The sequence below is a fragment of the Sorex araneus genome, chromosome X (assembly GCF_027595985.1).
Source record: "Sorex araneus isolate mSorAra2 chromosome X, mSorAra2.pri, whole genome shotgun sequence".
NCBI lineage: Eukaryota > Metazoa > Chordata > Mammalia > Eulipotyphla > Soricidae > Sorex > Sorex araneus.
Genome location: NC_073313.1, coordinates 207,203,600 through 207,221,688, shown reverse-complemented (window position 1 = coordinate 207,221,688; position 18,089 = coordinate 207,203,600). Strand labels below are relative to the sequence as shown.

At 42.0% G+C, this 18,089-nt stretch overlaps 1 non-coding gene across 1 annotated transcript; it reads right to left on the bottom strand.

Annotated features, from left to right (window-relative positions):
• Positions 1-602: 602 nt before the first annotated feature.
• LOC129400473 (U6 spliceosomal RNA) lies at positions 603-709 on the bottom strand. Its single transcript, XR_008627710.1, has one exon. It is a non-coding gene; the product is annotated as a U6 spliceosomal RNA (small nuclear RNA).
• Positions 710-18,089: the final 17,380 nt, after the last annotated feature.

The window sequence follows — 18,089 nt, the reverse complement described above, 5'->3', positions numbered from 1 at the left end:
CACTCTATCTGTATCTGGACCTATTTCACTATCAAACACAATGTTCAAGAACATCTTTTAAGATTGGGAGGCAGGACAAGAGGCCAGGAGGAAAGAGAAGTAACGAGAAATCCAATGGCTTGGAACAGGATTGAGTCTCTGGTGCTTGCTCACTGGCATTTTCTCCCATCCCTTTCCATCCTTATGGTATTCAGCACATTATTTAAGAATCTGAGAGGAAAATTAATAGTGAAAGTTCGGTTTTGTCCAGGGACCATCATTCATCTGATATACGTGCTAGTAAAGATAAACTTTACTAGAACTTCCGCGGGGCTGGAGCAATAGCACAGCAGGTAGGCGTTTGCCTTGCATGCAGCTGACCCGGGTTCAATTCCCAGCATCCCATATGGTCCCCTGAGCACTGCCAGGGGTGATACCTGAGTGCAGAGCCAGGAGGAACCCCTGTGCATTGCCAGGTGTGACCCAAAAAGCAAACAAACAAACAAAAAAAACCAAAACTTTACTAGGACTTCCAGAGTCTAGTCCAGGAGTCTCTTTATTTTTAAACAAACACTTCTCATGCCATGAATTCATAGGGAATGGGCTCCAGCAGCTCAGACTTAAAAAATATGGAGTGCTTCACGAATTTGTGGGTCATACTTGCTCAGAGGGAAAGCTAATCTTCTCTGTATCCTTCCAATTTTAGTATATGTGCTGCCTAAGTGAGCATGAGAGTTCACTCTTGAGCCAGGAGCACAGCTGGAAACTGTTGTGTGGGATCCAGCTGTACGGGGGAGGGGGGGTGGCAGGGGATGTTTCCCACTTTGGTGTCTTTTGCCTCTGGATTGGATCAGGATCTAATAATGTTATATAAAAGTAATATGGTGTGTTCTTGTAGAAGGGCTTAATGGCCCCTGGGTGAAATACAGCAATCTTCACACACTCCTCTAAGGAAAGTTTTTTGGAGCATTTTCAGTGGTTTATTCATAACAAACAATACAAAATAAATTATTTCTGTTTTGCTTTGGGGCAGAGATGGGGTTTGGGATAGAAACATCCAAAATATGGAGGTGGGAAGGTATAATGGTGGCGGGATTGGTGTTTAAGTATTAAATGTAATCAAATGTTGTGAACTACTTTATAAAAATAAAATTAAATTTAAATTTAAAAAAGTAACGTGGTGTGTGTTACAAATTGTGCTAGAGTGACAATGACCACACAAATCAGAGTTCCCAACACCCTTTCCTCAAACACCCTCGCTTTGTGTATCTGTTTAGTACCACTAGTTGGCTGTCTCGTTAGTGCAAATGTTTTCCTGGGGTGGGATAGTACATCAGATAGGGCATTTGCCTTTATCCAGGTTCAATCCCCAGCATCATCCCATATGGTTCTCCAAGCCCACCAGGAGTGATTCCCGTGTGCAGAGCCAGGAGTAATTCCTGAGGATCCCCTGGTGTGTCCCAAAAACAAAAATACAAAACAAAGCAAACAAACAAAAAACAATCAGGCATCCTGTTCAGTGTCCTGTATCCTATGTGAAGATAATTGTGAATAAAATAAAAAAAGGTCTATTCAAAGGAAGTGTTATGCTCAAGCAGTAAAAGTATTAACCAAGAAGTATACATTCTTAAAACAAAACCACGAAGTGCATTAACCCAAGAAACTTTTTTGTATCACAAGTAGTTCAACTTATCATAACATACATGGCAATATCAATTTAAAATGGAGAGTTTTTCAGCTTCATTAATTTAATTATAATTTAAAAAGAGATAGGACCAAAAATCACATCAGAGTTATACTTGATTCTTTTTAAAAAGTGTATAATTATTTATCTATGACATTTAGAGCTCAAAATTTGACATTTCTTTACTGCTACTTCTATAATTTGATGTGTAGACAAATTGTGGTATAAACAGCATGTAAGGCAATGTCAGAATAACACTCTCAGATTTTAAGTTAAAATGGTTAAATCAGTGGCCAGAGAAATAGTACAAGGAATAGGGTGCTTGCCTTGCATGCAGCTGAGACAGTTTTATTCTCAGCACCTTATATGGTCCCCTGAGACCACCAGGCGTGATCCCTGAATGAAGAGCCAGGAGTAAGCCTTAAGTACTACTGAATGTTGCCCCCCCCAAAAAAAACAAAAACAAAAGCATATCTAAATCAAGAATCAGAGAGATAGTAAGGGGGTTCAGGCACATGCAGCTGAGCAGAGTGTAATTCCCCAGCACCACATGGTCTTCTGAGCACTGCCAAAGGCAAAGCTGAAGGCCCCAAGCCTAGCACAGTAGGACACAAACAGCAACGCCTCCTTGGGTCCTCCCTTTGAATGCCCTGTGTGGTCACAGATGAATGTTCTGTGTCTCAAGAGTGACCAGGAAGGGCTGAGAACCACTGGGAAGGTTCCATCACCCACCACACACAAAAAAAAAGAAGTATCTAAATCTACTCACTTATTTCTTTGCCAGAGCATTTATATGCTCATTAAGTTCACAGGAGAATAAGGAATATGATCAATGGTAATTTATATTCTTACCCTTTCTTTTGGTTTTCTTTGGGCTTGAGTCTCAAAGAATCTGGAGATGCTCAGAGTACTCTCAGAATATTGTGCTCCAAGATTGCAGAGCTCAGGAATCAGGCAGTGATGGGATCCAAATCAGGTCTCCAATCCATTGAACTCCAATCCATTGAACTATTTGTTCAGTCTCTATATTCCTAGATCTTAAGGTTATCTCAACTAAAAACACATCACATTTTGTTTCACAGATGAAAATTATTTAAATGCTCTGTTGGGTGAAAATGTCTAAAAGAGAAGATGAATTTGGGGTCCTGACTTTCATATTTTTGCCCCCAAATTGTAAACATTTCTTACACAGCAGAGTCTGAAGATTAAATTCAAAATGTCTCAATTTTATTTTATAATTTCACTGCTCGCCTGTAAACTTAGAAAATAACTCTAAAGTTTCATGTCAAATATGTTCACCTGGCATTATTTACAACTAAAACATTTTTAATGACAACATGTCCAATGATATTTGTGAACATAATTGTTTTAGGTGAAGTGGTGTTGGTATGTAACTTCACCAGCTTCAGGTATACAGTCTTATGTATCAACTCTGCATGTACTCCATTTCATTCTCCACTAAAAGTTCAACATTTGTTCATCACCATATAACTGGCCTCTTTTACTCAACTTACCCACCTACACCTACTTCCCCTTGCTTTCTGGTAACCAATATTCTGTTGGATTTTTTAATGCTGTGTGTGTATTTGTGTGTGTGCCATATTTGGTGATGCTCAGGGCGTGCTGATACTCCCAGAATGGTGCTTGGGGGGTTGCTCTCAGTGATGCTAAAGAACCATGTGGCAGCAGCAATAGAACCCAGGACTCTCACAAGGAAATGATGCACTCTAGGTTCAGTCTGGCTGACTGACTATGTTTACCTACCACATATGCATGAAATCATATTGTTCTTCTATCTGACTTTTGAGGAATCTTAATACAATCCATGCTGTTGCAAATAAGATAATTTCATCTTTTTTAGAGCTGGGTAGTATTCCATTTGGTCTACATCACATCTCCTTCATCCACTCCATCCCTAAGCACTTAGGTTGCTTTCACCTCTTGACTATTGAAATCATGCTGAGATGATCCTGGGAATCGAGACAGTGTCATACATCTTTTGAATTGATGATGTCATTCTTCTGATAATTATCTAGATATGGAATAGCTGGATCACATGGAATTCTATTTCTCATTTTTTTCCTAGAACTCTCCACACTGTTTACCACACTAGTGGTCTTACTGCTACTGAGAGTATACTCACTGAGAGTATGTGGACCCCATGGAATGACATTCAGCTTTTCTTGGATGAGAGTTATATACCTGTAAAGTACCAGGGTCTAGGGTAGCAGAACATAGATCCTGGGTTTTCTTTTCTTTTCTATTTTTTAATTGAATCACCATGTGAAAAGTTACAAAGCTTTCATGCTTAAGTCTCAGTCATACAGTGATCAGACACCCATCCCTTCACCAGTGCACACCAGTAGGGTTCCACCACCAGGAACCCAAGTATACCTCCCATCCCACCCCCACCCCCCACCTCCCGCCTCTGTGGCTGATGATTTTCACTTTACTTTCTCTTCACTTTGATTACATTCAATATTTCAACAGAAACTCACTATTATTATTTGGAATTTTCCCCCAAAAATCAGACCTGTCGAAAAGGCATCATTTGATAATTTGTTTTCCATTGCTGAGAATGAAGAGCATATGAGGTTTGGATTTCTGGTATTTTAATAATTAAATCCAGAGAAATTTCTGCCAGAAATCGCATCATTGCAAACTTGTACCTCTGTTTAGTGGGCCTTATAAGATAGCGGTTGCCAAGAGAGAAAAACCTTTCCCCTCCTGGGGTAGCATGGGGCCGTAGCTTAGTACACACTCTAGAGGCACTTCTGCAAGAAGCCACTGGGTACCAAAAGTAGTTAGTTGGCCTCCGGGATCATGGGCATTCAGAAGTGGAGGGGCCGTTTGTGTCAATCCTTTTTTTTTTTTTTAATGGAAAAAGACAATGTTTGGTATATCTAGCCACTTCTCCATGATTGATTCCAACCAGTTTATTTTAAAAGGACTGACCTAGAAATCCACACACTTAAGAAATGCCTGTGGGGCTGGAGCAATAGTACAGCGGGTAGGGCGTTTACCTTGCACGCGGCCGACCCAGGTTCTATTCCCAGCATCCCATATGGTCCTTTGAGCACTGCCAGGAGTGATTCCTGAGTGTAGAGCCAATAGTCAGCCCTGAGCATCGTCGGGTGTGACCCAAAAACCAAAAAAAAAAAAAAAAGAAATGCCTGTGAAGGCTAGAGCAATACTACAGCAAGGAGGGCCTTGCATGTGACTGCGCTGGGTTCCATTCCTAGACCATATATGACCCCCAGAGCCCTGCCAAGACTAGGCCCTGAGTGCAGAACCAGGAGTAAGTACCAGAGCACACCCAAGTGTGGTCCAAAATGAAAGAAAAAGAAAGAAGAGAGACTTCTTGGAAACATGGCCAAGATGTCACAGAATCATAAGGTTGATCTTGGAATTAACCCAAGAAAAGGGAGGACAGAGGAAATAGACAGTGTTCTCAGGTGTGATGCCAAAGGAATTGAGAAAAGTGGGGCCCAAAAGTGGCCCTGAAAGCCATGAGTTGGGCCAGAAACTCTGGCAGGAGCTCAGAGTCAGTGTCCAGTGGCAAAGGCAGACACCAACAAGCCCATCATGATTTCAGTCCAAGGCATATTTGCTCATTTCATACTCTCTTCCTACTTAAGCAGTGACTGTATGGAAAACAAATGTAGACACACCAAATCAGTCAATAGATGGTGCTTCTGCATGATGAAGGCAAAAAAGTAGTATATGAGTCTCAGCAAGTGTATAGAAGATGACTCTCTGCCATTCTTCTTCATCTGCAGGGATCCCTCCTGGACCTACTATATCAACCTAATTGTTTTCCTTCTCCTCCCCTCTTTGTTGGGGATAAAAGATGTTCTAGGTTAGAGTCATGGAAGATGGTGCTTAATCCCACACACTCTTGGTGCTTGTTAGTGGAGCTCTCCCAAAGTAAAATAAAGAGACAAAGGCAGCAGAAAAATATCAGTGAAAGCCCAGCACAAAGGGGCCCAGCACAAGGACACTTCCTTTCTTTGAGTCCTGGTGTCTTACTGTCATTCTGGAGACTTCTTCCTCAATATCATTTGGATGTTTTGTTTGTCTGAGGTCCAGAAAAATGTGCCCCCTCTTATTAATAAAGCTGGCGATAAATTGAATCTAAAAAAGATTTACGGAAATGTTGCCCAAATGTCGTGTACTAATTGTTGTCTGCTGAGTTCCTTCTGAGGCTGCACCATCTCTGTCGATGAAATATTTGTGGACTTCGTTATTTGTCCTCTGGTTCTCTTTACATGGCTTTGGATGTAAGTCCTAGAGCATGGCATAAAAGTGGCAGGATGTCCATTACAAAGCAAAACTCTCTTGAAGAATGATGACCACCCAAATCAGATTTTCCAGGGCTGTTCCCATTTCAAGCACTCTGCTTTGGTGTGTCTGTTTGGTACTCGCTTACTCATCAGACCATCTGTTACCCAGGTTTTCTATTCCAAAAATAAATGACTGTTGGTCTCTTGTTTATTATAAAACAAGTACATAGAAAGCATGAATAAATATTTTGAAAAGGGAAGGAGGAAGGGTGGAAGTTAGGAGGAAGGAATGAGAGAAAAGGAAGGTGGGAGGAAGAAAGGAGGGAGGGAGAAAAGGAATAAAAGAGGGAAAGGAAAAGAAAGATAGGGAGGGAAAGAAGGAAGGTTGAATGAATAAATTAATTAAAATGCTATGCTAGGAGCTGTCCGGGATTTCGGTTTTAGTTCTAACATGACTTTTGACTGATCTGTGGATTTGGCAAATAAAAGGATCTAATCTTATACACTTGACCCCCTGGCCTTTTACATTTTTCACCTAGAAAATGTCTAGAAATCCCTAATTTATTTCTGAGTTCCAGCCAGAACTAAGTAAAAGATCATTTCAGCCATCATTTCAAAGCTCTGTTTCTCCGTAAACACGAAAGTTTGTAAGTATGTAACTGTACCCCATGGTGATTTACTATTAAAATAATTAATTAAAAAAGCTCTTTCTCAGTTCCATGTCTGATGGCTTCTCTGTGACTTTTCTGTCAGTGTCACTCTGTTGTTTATCGATTTGCTCGAGCGGGCACCAATAACGTCTCTCATTGTGAGATTTATTGTTATTGTTTTTGACATATTTAATACATCACGGGTAGCTTGCCAGGCTCTGCTGCGTGGGCATGATACTCTCGGTAGCTTGCCGGGCTCTCCGAGAGGGGCGGAGGAATCGAACATGTATTGGCTGCATGCAAGGCGAACACCCTACCGCTGTGCTATCACTCAAAAACTGCATTTCAAGCCTTCTCTCTTCCATGATAGCCACCAGCCCGATACCAGAGTAGCTATAGGAATCACTCTCCTGGGGAAAACAGATGCGAAGACAAAGCCACTGGAGTAGGACTACTGTATTTCGTAAAGGAGAAGAAGGCATTAGCTTTGGGTCAGATAGTATACCAAGGCGCAGAAACAAAGTTTGTTTTAAAACTTTGTGAACATTTTGGAAAAATGTGTTAGGCAGAATATATGACTCAAAAGACATGCAATTGAAGAGCACTGGCTTGACATGTGGCTGACCTGGGTTTAATCTCTGAAACCCCATATTGTCCCTAAGCTGCCCAAAAGGTATAATTCCTAAGTGCAGAGCCAGGAGTAAGCTCTAAGCACTTTTAGATATGCATCCCCCACCACCGCCAACAAAAGACACACAAGCGAAATAAGAGAAATTGGGGGGTTACCCAGGGCTGTTCTGCAGTGAAGATAACACAATGGAGCATGGAACACAAGACAAGAGTGACTTGGTGTTAACAGCTGTACTTGAATGTGGTGCTAGTTCCGAGAAGGCATGAGGAGTGTTTTTGAAATTCAGAATTCAAATTCTTTAGTCTCAGATTTAATTGTGGTAGTGGGGGTGGTACCCTAATGTACTCATTAGGAAAAGCTGATGAAAAGAGAAGAAAAGTATTCCTTCAGCCCCATGACTTGGCACTCTCTTGCTCTACCAAGCATTTGCTCCCCAGAATAGGCTGAAGGAGTACTTCCTTGGATAATGAGGGAGGAGGAAAGGGGGATGAGCAATCTGTCTCTAGTATTGGGGGTTTGTCTTCCAGAAAAGTTCTCATAGTACGTGTATACAGTTGATCCTAAAATAATGTATTTAATCTTGGGACAGAGAAATAATAGTTCAGGAGATCAGGCACTTGCCTTGCACTTGGCTAAACCTGGTACAATACCCAGCACCAAATATGGTCCCGTTACTCAGGGAGAAACCCCTGAGCCTAGAGTCAGGAGTAGCCTCTGAGAACTACCAGGTGTGGCCAGAAAATAAAACAAACTATGTGTTATTCAAAATCATTGGTTATCATAAGGAAATTACTGAATGTTGGTAACGGGGGAAATCCATTCCCAGTTTCAGGAGCAGGCTGTGTGAAGTTTGCCTGTTCTCTGGGCACTCTGCTCTGTTCTGCATCCCAAAGAGATAACATCAAGATATTAGGTGTCTCAACTGTCTTCACATGAGTATGGGAAATATCCCTGCCAGAGAAATGTGTCCTGTCCAGGATTGTAACCCCCTCCTTGTTCATTGAGCCACCTGGATAGGCTCTGGCTAACCATAATCTTCAACAGGAATAATCAGGCAGAGTATATGGCCCCCTGAGCACTTCTAGGAGTGATCCCTGAGCACAGAGCCAGGACTATCCCGAGACTGACAGATGTCACTTCCAAACCAAACAAAACTAAACAAATGACATTTTATTCCAAATTATTAAAAAATGAATAAGTGAGGGGGCTGGAGCAATAGCACAGCGGGTAGGGCATTTGCCTTGCATGCGGCCGACCCGGGTTTGAATCCCAGCATCCCATATGGTCCCCTGAGCACTGCCAGGAGTGATTCCTGAGTGCAGAGCCAGGAGTAATCCCTGTGCAATGCCGGATGTGACCCAAAAAGAAAAAAAAAAGAAAAAAGAAAATGAATAAGTGAGTGAGTAAACTAAAACAAATTATAGCTTAACATTAGGCAGGTTTGGGGGCTTTTTTCAGAAGGTTAGTGATATTTTTGTGACCGTAATAAGCCAAAGGAACTTAATTCTTGTTAATAACAATTAGTTCGTGGCATATAATTGATCTCTTTATATGCCATTGCACTTAAAGTTGAAGTTTCCAGAAATCTATGAAAGATGATAACTTACAGGACATATCTCAGAGTATCAATATTGAACAAATCATGTACACTACTTATTTTGTAGTCAACATATTTAACTTTTGAGTTATTCCATTTTTATTCAACATTTCATTGATTAGTTAACGAACAACTGGGCAAGTGTACAGAAGAGAATTTTCTTTAAGATTTGATCGTCTGGGGAACGAGAGAGGTAGTATAACAGATAAGGCATTTGCCTGGAATGCAGCTGACCTGGATTCAATTCCTGGCACCCCTTTGGTCCCCTGAGCCCTGCTAGGAGTGATCTTAAGTAGAACCAGGAGTAATCCCTGAGCACAGCTGGGTGTGATCCAAACACAAACAAACAAAGGAAAAGAAATGATTACCTGGGGGATTGGGAGATGACTCAAAGGAGTAGAGCACAAGCTTTGTACATGGAAGCCCTGGATTCAGTCCCCAACACAACTATACCCCAAGCACCGCTCAAAGCATTCTTCATAACTAACAACAAAAATAGAATTGATTAAATTACTTAAAGGCTATGAATGAGAAAGAAGGGGAGGTGGAGAAAAAAATTTGAGGAGAAAGGTGTTGGAGTTTCTGTAGCTCTAGGTTTTTAAAAAATGTATTGCCGGGGCTGGAGAGATAGCACAGCGGGTTACCTTGCACACGGCCGATCCGGGTTCAAATTCCAGCATCCCATATGGTCCCCTGAGCACGGCCAGGGGTAATTCCTGAGTGCAGAGCCAGGAGTAACCCCTGTGCATCACCAGGTGTGACCCAAAAAGCAAAAAAAATAAAATAAAATAAAAATAAACATTTAAAAAAATGTATTGCCTTCATCTAACTTTAGAGTCCGATTTCTTATCAAAATTATTATGTGTGGTCTGGGGCATGAGGTTAAGACATGTCTGGCCAAGAACAAAACTCCTCCATCTTCCTTATCTTTTGGAATTTCCAGGGCAGCATTCACAATTAAAAATAATAATAAAGCAACCAAATGTTACAGAAACAACAAAAGTAAAAAAGTGTCACTCTACACTGACCAGGCCCAATAAAGAGAGTTCAAATCTTCTTCTTCTTCTTTTTTTTTTCTTTTTGGGTCACACCCAGAGATGCTTAGGGGTTATTCCTGACTCTGCACTCAGGAAATAAGCATAGGGCCCTGGATTTACTTCCCAGCACTTCCAGGTACAGCCCTGAAAACTCCCAGCACTGCTGTGCAAGCTGCTCTGAAAGACATAATAAAACAAAGCAAATTAAAGACACACACACACATACCACAAAAAATAGGGGGCCAGAGAGATAGTATAGTGAGAAAACTGCTTGCCTTGAATGACTGAATATTCCTAGCACCCCATATGATCCTTCAAACACTGTGAGGAGTGATCTCCAAGCAAAGACAGGAGTAAGTCCTGAGCAGAGCCAGGTGTGACCCAAATACTCCTCCAAAAAAGAAATTATTAATATTATTATTATCATTATTATTATTATTGTCATAATCATTATTATAGCACATGTATTGATTGCTGACCATGTGCGAGGTATTCTAAACACTTTGCATAAACTTAACCTAATCTTCACAACTCTAAACAAGTTACCAAATAATTAGTCTTTTAATTTTATTTATTTATTTTTTTTTGAGGGTCACACCTGGTAGGGATCAGGGATTTTTCCTGACTCTACACTTAGGAATTACTCCTGGTGAGTTTGGGAGACCATACGGGGTGTGCAAATGCCCTACCTATTATGACTCCAGCTCCCAAATAATTAGTCCTATTTCTCAAATGAAGCCATTGAGGTGAAGTGCTTGGTCATGTCATACAATCAGGATCAACTATAGGAACTATAGGTAGCCTGGCCTTAGCCTCTGGTTTCTTAATCCTGAATCGTATGATATTAAAGCTCTTTGTAGGAATTTAGCCTAATTCTTTTCATATAATTTCTTCCTTATTAAACCATACATCACTTTTATTTATTTTATTTAAAATCTGGAATCAGAACCAGGTTATTTTGTGTGTGTGTGTGTGTGTGTGTGTGTGTGTGTGTGTGTGTGTGTGTGTGGTATATTACCATAGTAGTTCAAAGAAATTCAAGTCTGAAAAAGTTTTTGGAAGCATATTTGTTCATTTTTCAGAAAAATTCTAGTGTTTTTAATCTCTTCTTCCATGTGTTTAAAATAAAAAGATTTTATTAGAGTAAGTTATTGAACGAAGATGCAAATGCTTTGCTTTGTTTTGTTTTGTTTTTTAAGAAAGAGAGAGAGAGAGAAAGACTTCTGAAAATGACCACAATCTATTGTCTTAGGAGAAAATGATACATAGTGTCACAGGTATAAACACTTTTTAAAGTCTCAAAAAGACTTTTGGATTTAGTTTTTATTAAATTTTTTGTCTGGGTATTTTTAACATGTACTACTAATCAGCAAGGATGGCCATGGTTAGTGTTTTGGAGCGTTTCCTCCAAAAAGCATCAATATCTCTAACTACAACCATATTGCTTACATAATTTAACTCAAATTAGAAGTGGATTATTTGGGTGCTATTTTTTTAAAGATTTCTGTGTCTATGAAATAGCCCTTATCTTGGGGGAAAGTAATTGTTGTAATGTGTTGAAAGTACATACCTATGGGCACTAAAGAAGCAAAAAGTTATGTGAAAAAGTTCATTTTGACTTAATTCTAGCAGCACATTTACTATCTTAAGTTTTGTCATTTCTTATTCAGAGACTGGCTCTTTACAGCACCAAAAACACTTGCTAGGGAAGATACAGGTTCTGATTGTTAAATAAAACAAAACTAATTAAATTGGAATTTTGAGATTATGGAACTAAAAGAAATTCAGACAGATAGTTCAATGGGCTGAGTAAAGGCGGGAGGCCAAGATTCAACTCCCAGCACCACATGTTTCAGAGAGGAGAGGAGAAGGGAGTGGAGGAGAGGGGAAGGGTGTTGAGAGGAAGAAGAGAGGAGAGGGGATGGCAGGGGAGCAAAGGGAAAGAGAGGAAAAGAAAATGGGGGGAGGAAGGGAGAGAGAAAGGGAGGGAGATCAAACATTGACAGTGGGGGCTGGAAACAGTGTAGCAGGAAAGATGTCTGCCTTACATGTGGCTTACCCGGTTTGATTCCTGACATCCTGTGATCCTCCAAGTACCACCAGGCATGATCTTTGGATGCAGAGCTAGGAGCAAATCTTGAGTACAGCCACATGTGACCCCAAAATAAAAACAAAACTCAAACACACTATGTCTGAGTTCTAAACCTTAAACACAATTTTTGACTCTATGAAAGTTTCGTTTGATTACTACTTTTCTTGGCTTCTTTTTAAAGGATGGGCTATTAAAACCACAACCAGAATTAGTTGAATGAACTTCCTGAAAACATCTTTAGATGACTGTTGAATCAGAATGGAAGTGGAAAAGGCCCAGAACAGTCTGAACTCTCCCTGTAGAATGCCTAAGGCATGAAGAGTTCCCTGGAGGGACTGTTAACTCACTGTCATTCAGAACGCCTGTTTTCCCCCTGTGTGTGCTCAGTGTAAACAGCAATGATACTCTTGGGTTGTGATTTACACGTGTTTCAGTGAATGTGTGAGACTTACAGTGGAGTGGTTTGGGTTGTATCATGTAACCCAGTGCTTCTTAATTATTGTGGGTGTTGTGTGGGGCCAGGGATTGATCCCAGAGTCTCACTCATGCAAGGCAAGCATTATACTCCTGAGTTACATCCCTAACCAGGAGGCCAGGGACTCTTTCCTAGCAGCTCAGTGGGAGGGTCTGAAGATATGGAGCTGAGGGGTTGTTCAGGACACTGTAGCTATGATTTGAGGGGCCACATGAGGCCAGGGATTGAACTGGGGTCAGAAGCATACAAGACATATATGCCTTAACCCCTGTACTATCTCCTGGCTTTAGCCCAATGATTTGTAACCCTGCTTGCTTGTTGGAATCACTGAGTCTCTTAAACATGAACCCATCACAGATTAATTTCTTCAGATTTTCTGGATTTGGAGCAGGGGGCATTGTGTATTTGTAATCATAAGGGGATACTTTTGTACAGTCAGCTTCCGGGCACTCTGCTAAAGAGATACTTCACAGGCATTGAAGGTAGCTCACGTCCGGACTCTGGTCCATTCGCCAATCTGAATCTCGTCTCCTTGTCTGGAGAAGGGGAGAGGAGAAGACAGTACCTACATCCTCTGGCCGTCATAACTGTGCTCAATATAAAAGCATGTGGGAAATGCTGAGTAGAGAGCAATAGTCATTAATGCCAGGCTCCTTCCCTTTCTAGCTCCCAGTGTTTTATACTCTGCAACAAATCTAATTTTGCTAAAATATTTCAAGAAGGTGGCTCAGATATCCAATGTCTTTTCATTCTGTTCCAAGGAGTTGACTTCGAAGCTGTGGAATCCCTGACTAAAAGAGCTCATCTGGTGCCCCTGAGTCAAGAAAAGCCAAGCACGGGCGTCACGTTCGAGAGCAACAGGTCCCCTAGTCAATCACACTGTCACTTGCCACCCCATGGGCAGAAGAGAAAAGTCTGGCTGCTTTCTGCATCTGATCAGATTTAATTGTAGATTCTTTCCCCTTTCTGAAATGATTCCGAAGGGCTTGCCTGCAAAAACTCCCACTCAGCAACTTGCTCAAAGATGAGCCTTCTGGTATCATTTCCAGCACCCTAGGTAGTGGGTGCGGCAGTGTTCACTGAGAGTCTGACCCAACCCAAGGGATTTTTTTCTTGTTAATATCAAATTCAAATTATATTTCAAAATATGATACTAAGGTAAGAATGATGTTTTAAGTTTTTTTTATTGAATCACCATGAGATATATAGTTACAAAGTCATTCATGATTGGGTTTCAGTTATACAATGCTCCAATACCCATCCCTTCACCAGTGTACATTTTCCACCACCAATGTCCCCAGTTTCCCTCCCACTCTCCCGGCTTCCTCCTCCAGTCTGCCTCTGTGGCAGGCACTTTCTCTCTCTCTCTCTCTCTCTCTCTCTCTCTCTCTCTCTCTCTCTCTCTCTCTCTCTCTCTCTCTCTCTCATAGTTAGAAATGATCACCAAGAACTGCATGCTGAAAATAGGTAAAGAGACAAACATGATAACCTCTTAGTGCAAACCATAAAGCAAAATTGGGGGAGGGAGGAAGAGAATTTTTTTAAGTTAGAAGTAAAACCTGGGGAATATGAGGGGGATAGTTGGAGAGATAGTACAGCTGGTTATGTACTTGCCTTGCATGCAGCCAATTGAGATCCAATCCTGGTATCTTATATAGTCCCCAAGTCCCATCAGGAGAGATCCCTGAGTACAGAACCAGAAGTACGGCTGGGTACTTTTGGGTGTGGTCCAAAAACCAAAACAGAAATAAAAATACAATAAAAGCACAAGTCTCAACTCTTGGGCCTGAGATACCCCGTGAATGATGCAACTGAGCCACAGAGATTTCGCTGCGTAAGTAGCAGAACTCATTGATAAGGTGGAGGCTGTTCCCATCCTCAACTCTTGACCCAGGGTCTGGAGGGATGGAGGGATGAACCCTTCTCCCTAACCTATCTGTTTTCGTCTGTGGACATCTCTGAGTGCTGGCTTCTTTCATATTCTGGAAAAGACAGGGAATTCTGCTGACTTGTGTTCACTTCAGAAAGAAAGGAAAGGCCAATTCTATTTTTAACTTGTTTTGGTGGCCTGAGTTGGACACCAGCCTCTCTTGCCCAATGTTCATTATTTTGTTCTGAAACTCAATATGTGCTTGAGGGTTCAAGTTTTGACTTTCACCAGTCAGAGAAAGCTCATCGTGTAATCTCTCACCCAAGAAAGGAAACTTGAGCAGGAACAGTCACCGCAACTGCATCAAAAGAAGGCCACTGGATTCTACTTCAAATAAGTCCACATTTCTTGTTACATCTGCCGTGCATTGCAGGACTGAAATCTGTAGCGTTTCAACATAATATGTGTCTAGATCAAACAGTATTAAATAATCATTAAAATCTGCTTCGTTCTTCTTGAAGAGTTGCTCATAGCTTCACATTGTGCTATGGGTATTAATGAAACATTGGATATTATATGAAACATGAATTACAACTGTCTTGTATGGTAGACAGTTTACTAAAGTATTATTCAGAATACATGCTATCTGATTTACTAACTTATTATCCATTAAAAAAATCCGGGTAAATAAATGTGTAACTAAAAGAATTGTTACTCTGTATAATCAGATGAATGGATGCAAACAGGGAAGATTGCTGTCATTATGTTGTATATTGTGCTAAACAGATGCACATGATTTTTTTCAAATAGTGAGCTATATCAAACTGCTTCCTTCTGTCTGGGCTCTGCTTTTATCAATAAGATGTTTCATATCTCAAATCAATCGTTCTCGGCAACGGCTATTCCCCTTCCCTTCTCCTTCTCCCATTCTCTGCCTTTCCATCATGCACCAAATATTTTAAAAAAGAGCTTGGCATAAGGGTCAGAGAGATAGTACAGCAGGTAGGGTGTTTGACTTACGCATAGTGACCAGGTCCAATCCCTGGAACCATGTTTAGTTCCCCAAGCCCTGCCAGGAATGATCTCAGAGCTCAGAGTCAGGATTAAGCCCTGAGCACTGCGAAGGGTGACCCAAGATTCAAACAACAAAACAAGTGCTTGACACACAAACAGAAGGGACTAGAGTGCACCAGGTCTGTAATGTGTGGCTACGTCTGGATCCGTTTTTCCTGAAGAAGCATATCCAGCCACTGGTATGTCAGAAGCTCAGTTCAAAGCAGGGTGAGGGTACAGGAGAGTCCCTAGGAGTTTTCCAGTTTCCCCTTGGCAACTATTCTCATGGAAGTGGGCTCAACTGTGCCCACCTCCTTGGACTTGGGCGGTGGGAGGTCTTCAGTAGTTGAGGTTGAAAAATCTTCACCCATCCTCCCATTCCTCCTCCACCCCTCAGTGGCACACTTGCCCCAGGTCTGTGGTAGAATTTCTTATAGCATATACTCACGGGCGGAGACAATAACTGGCCCTGTCTCTCCATCCAGCTGCTGACTGCAGCCCATTTTGCCATTCACCCAAGCAGCTAACTTTCTCTGGTGACTGAGCATCATGAGGGGAGTACAGGCAAAAGGTCCCCAAAGGGTTGCCAACCAGGACCCACTTGTAACATGGACCAGTTACAAGTAACAGGCTCAGATCTGAGATGCCTTCGGAGCACAGAGGCTGAACATGTCCAAAGGAATCGGAAGAAAGGAAAAGGCAAACATTTGAGCTACAGAGAGTCAACAGTCTGGATTTGGCAAAACAGACCAAAAGTAGTGACTTTTCTCCAGATGAGTAATTAAAAAGGTGTCTGTAAGGTTTTTAGTCCCTCCATAAAGAAAATCCTTCTACACACTACTTTTTTGGAATAGCTCTATTCAGGTATAATTTACTTTTCTTTTTTTTTCTTTTTGGGTCACACCTGGCAATGCACAAGGGTCACTCCTGGCTCTGCACTCAGGAATTACTCCTGACAATGCTCTGGGGACCATATGGGATGCTGGAAATTGAACTTGGATGGCTGCATGCAAGGCAAATGCCCTACCCATTGTGCTATCGCTCCAGCCCCATAGTTCACTTTTTATACAATCTACCTATTTAAAGGGTTAAGTCAATAACTTTGGCTTAGTGATATAGCATAAAGTTAAAACTTATATCTCATTAACCCCCAGTAGAATCGCTGATACCACATACTCTTGCCAAGTACCATCAAAGGTCATTCCTGAGGAAAAAGAGAAAGAGAGAAAGGAGGGAAGGAGGGAGGGAGGAAGGAAGGAAGGAAGGAAGGAAGGAAGGAAGGAAGGAAGGAAGGAAGGAAGGAAGGAAGGAAGGAAGGAAGGAAGGAAGGAAGAAGGGAGGGAGGGAAGGAAGGAAGGAAGGAGGGAGGGAGGGAGGGAAGGAGAAAGGGAAGGAGGGAGGGAGGAAGGAAGGAAGGAAGGAAGGAAGGAAGGAAGGAAGGAAGGAAGGAAGGAAGGAAGGAAGGAAGGAAGGAGGGAGGGAGGGAGGGAGGGAGGGAGAGAGGGAGGGAGGGAGGGAGGGAGGGAAGGGAGGGAGTGGGAAGGGAGGGAAGGAGAAAAAGAAGAAGAGGGGGAGGGAGAGATTCAATGGCTTTTAGGGCATTCACAGAGTAGGGCATTCATCACCACCTCAATTCATTTTATAATATTTCCATCACCCTCCAAATAAACACATGCCCTCAGATGTCACCCTCCAACCCCCACTTTTCATCCCCAACCCTGAGACACCATCAATCCATGTTCTGTCTCTACAGATTAGCATATTCTGGTTAGTTCAGAAAAGCAGCATCACACAACGTGAGACCCTTGGCCATGGACTTATTTGGGTTGTGGAAAACTCTTGAAGGAAAGCAACTCTTAACCATCAGTAGCTGGATTGGGTCTGTGATCTCCTAGTCCAACAATAGTCAAACTTTGGGCCAGTCAACACCCAAGTAGTCTAGCAAGAGAAGATGCTCTGGGCTATCAGGTTCTCTCAAATCAGAACTACTGAAAAGAAAACTAGGTGAAATTTCGTGGGAGCTCTAGCTGACATCATATACACAGCATCCGGTGATAGAAGTTGGGCTAAGGGGTCAAGGCAAGCCAAGCTCATGCAGAAGCAGAAGGAACTAGCAAAGTGAGGATGAGGAAAGCTAACAGAAGGTACAAGGAGGAAGTAGAAGAATGCCCCTAGGGAGGGCCACCCACTCAGCAGCACCTGGCCTTAGAAAGGAGAGCCAGAGATAGCACAGTGGGTAGGGCGCTTTCCTTGTTTGCAACTGACCTGGGTTCATTCCCTAGGTTCAATAGATTCTCCTGAACCCCATGAGGGTTGCTTCTGAGCACAGAGTCGGGAGTAAACCCAAGTACTACTCTTGGACCTCACTTGTCCTAATACATCCTCTCCTTTCTTCCCCTCCTTCCTTTCCCTCTCCTCCACTCTTCCCTCCTTCCTCCTCTTCTCTTCTCCTGAGACTTGGTTTTCTGTTTCAGCTTTAACATCACCTTCTTACATATGGGCCCCTCCCATAAACCATTCTTCCTTGAAACAATTCAAATGAACTTAAAATAAAATGCAGTTCGGAAGAATGGGGAGCAATGAATTCAGCACAGGATATACAGTACTTGAGCTGTGGAACTCCAGGCTGAGGAGATGTTCGGGATACGAACATGGGAGCGGGAAGGGAATAAGTGCCATGAAACGGCCTGGCAGGGAATGGTAGAGAGAATCCTTAGATACTGTGGCCAGAAGTGAAC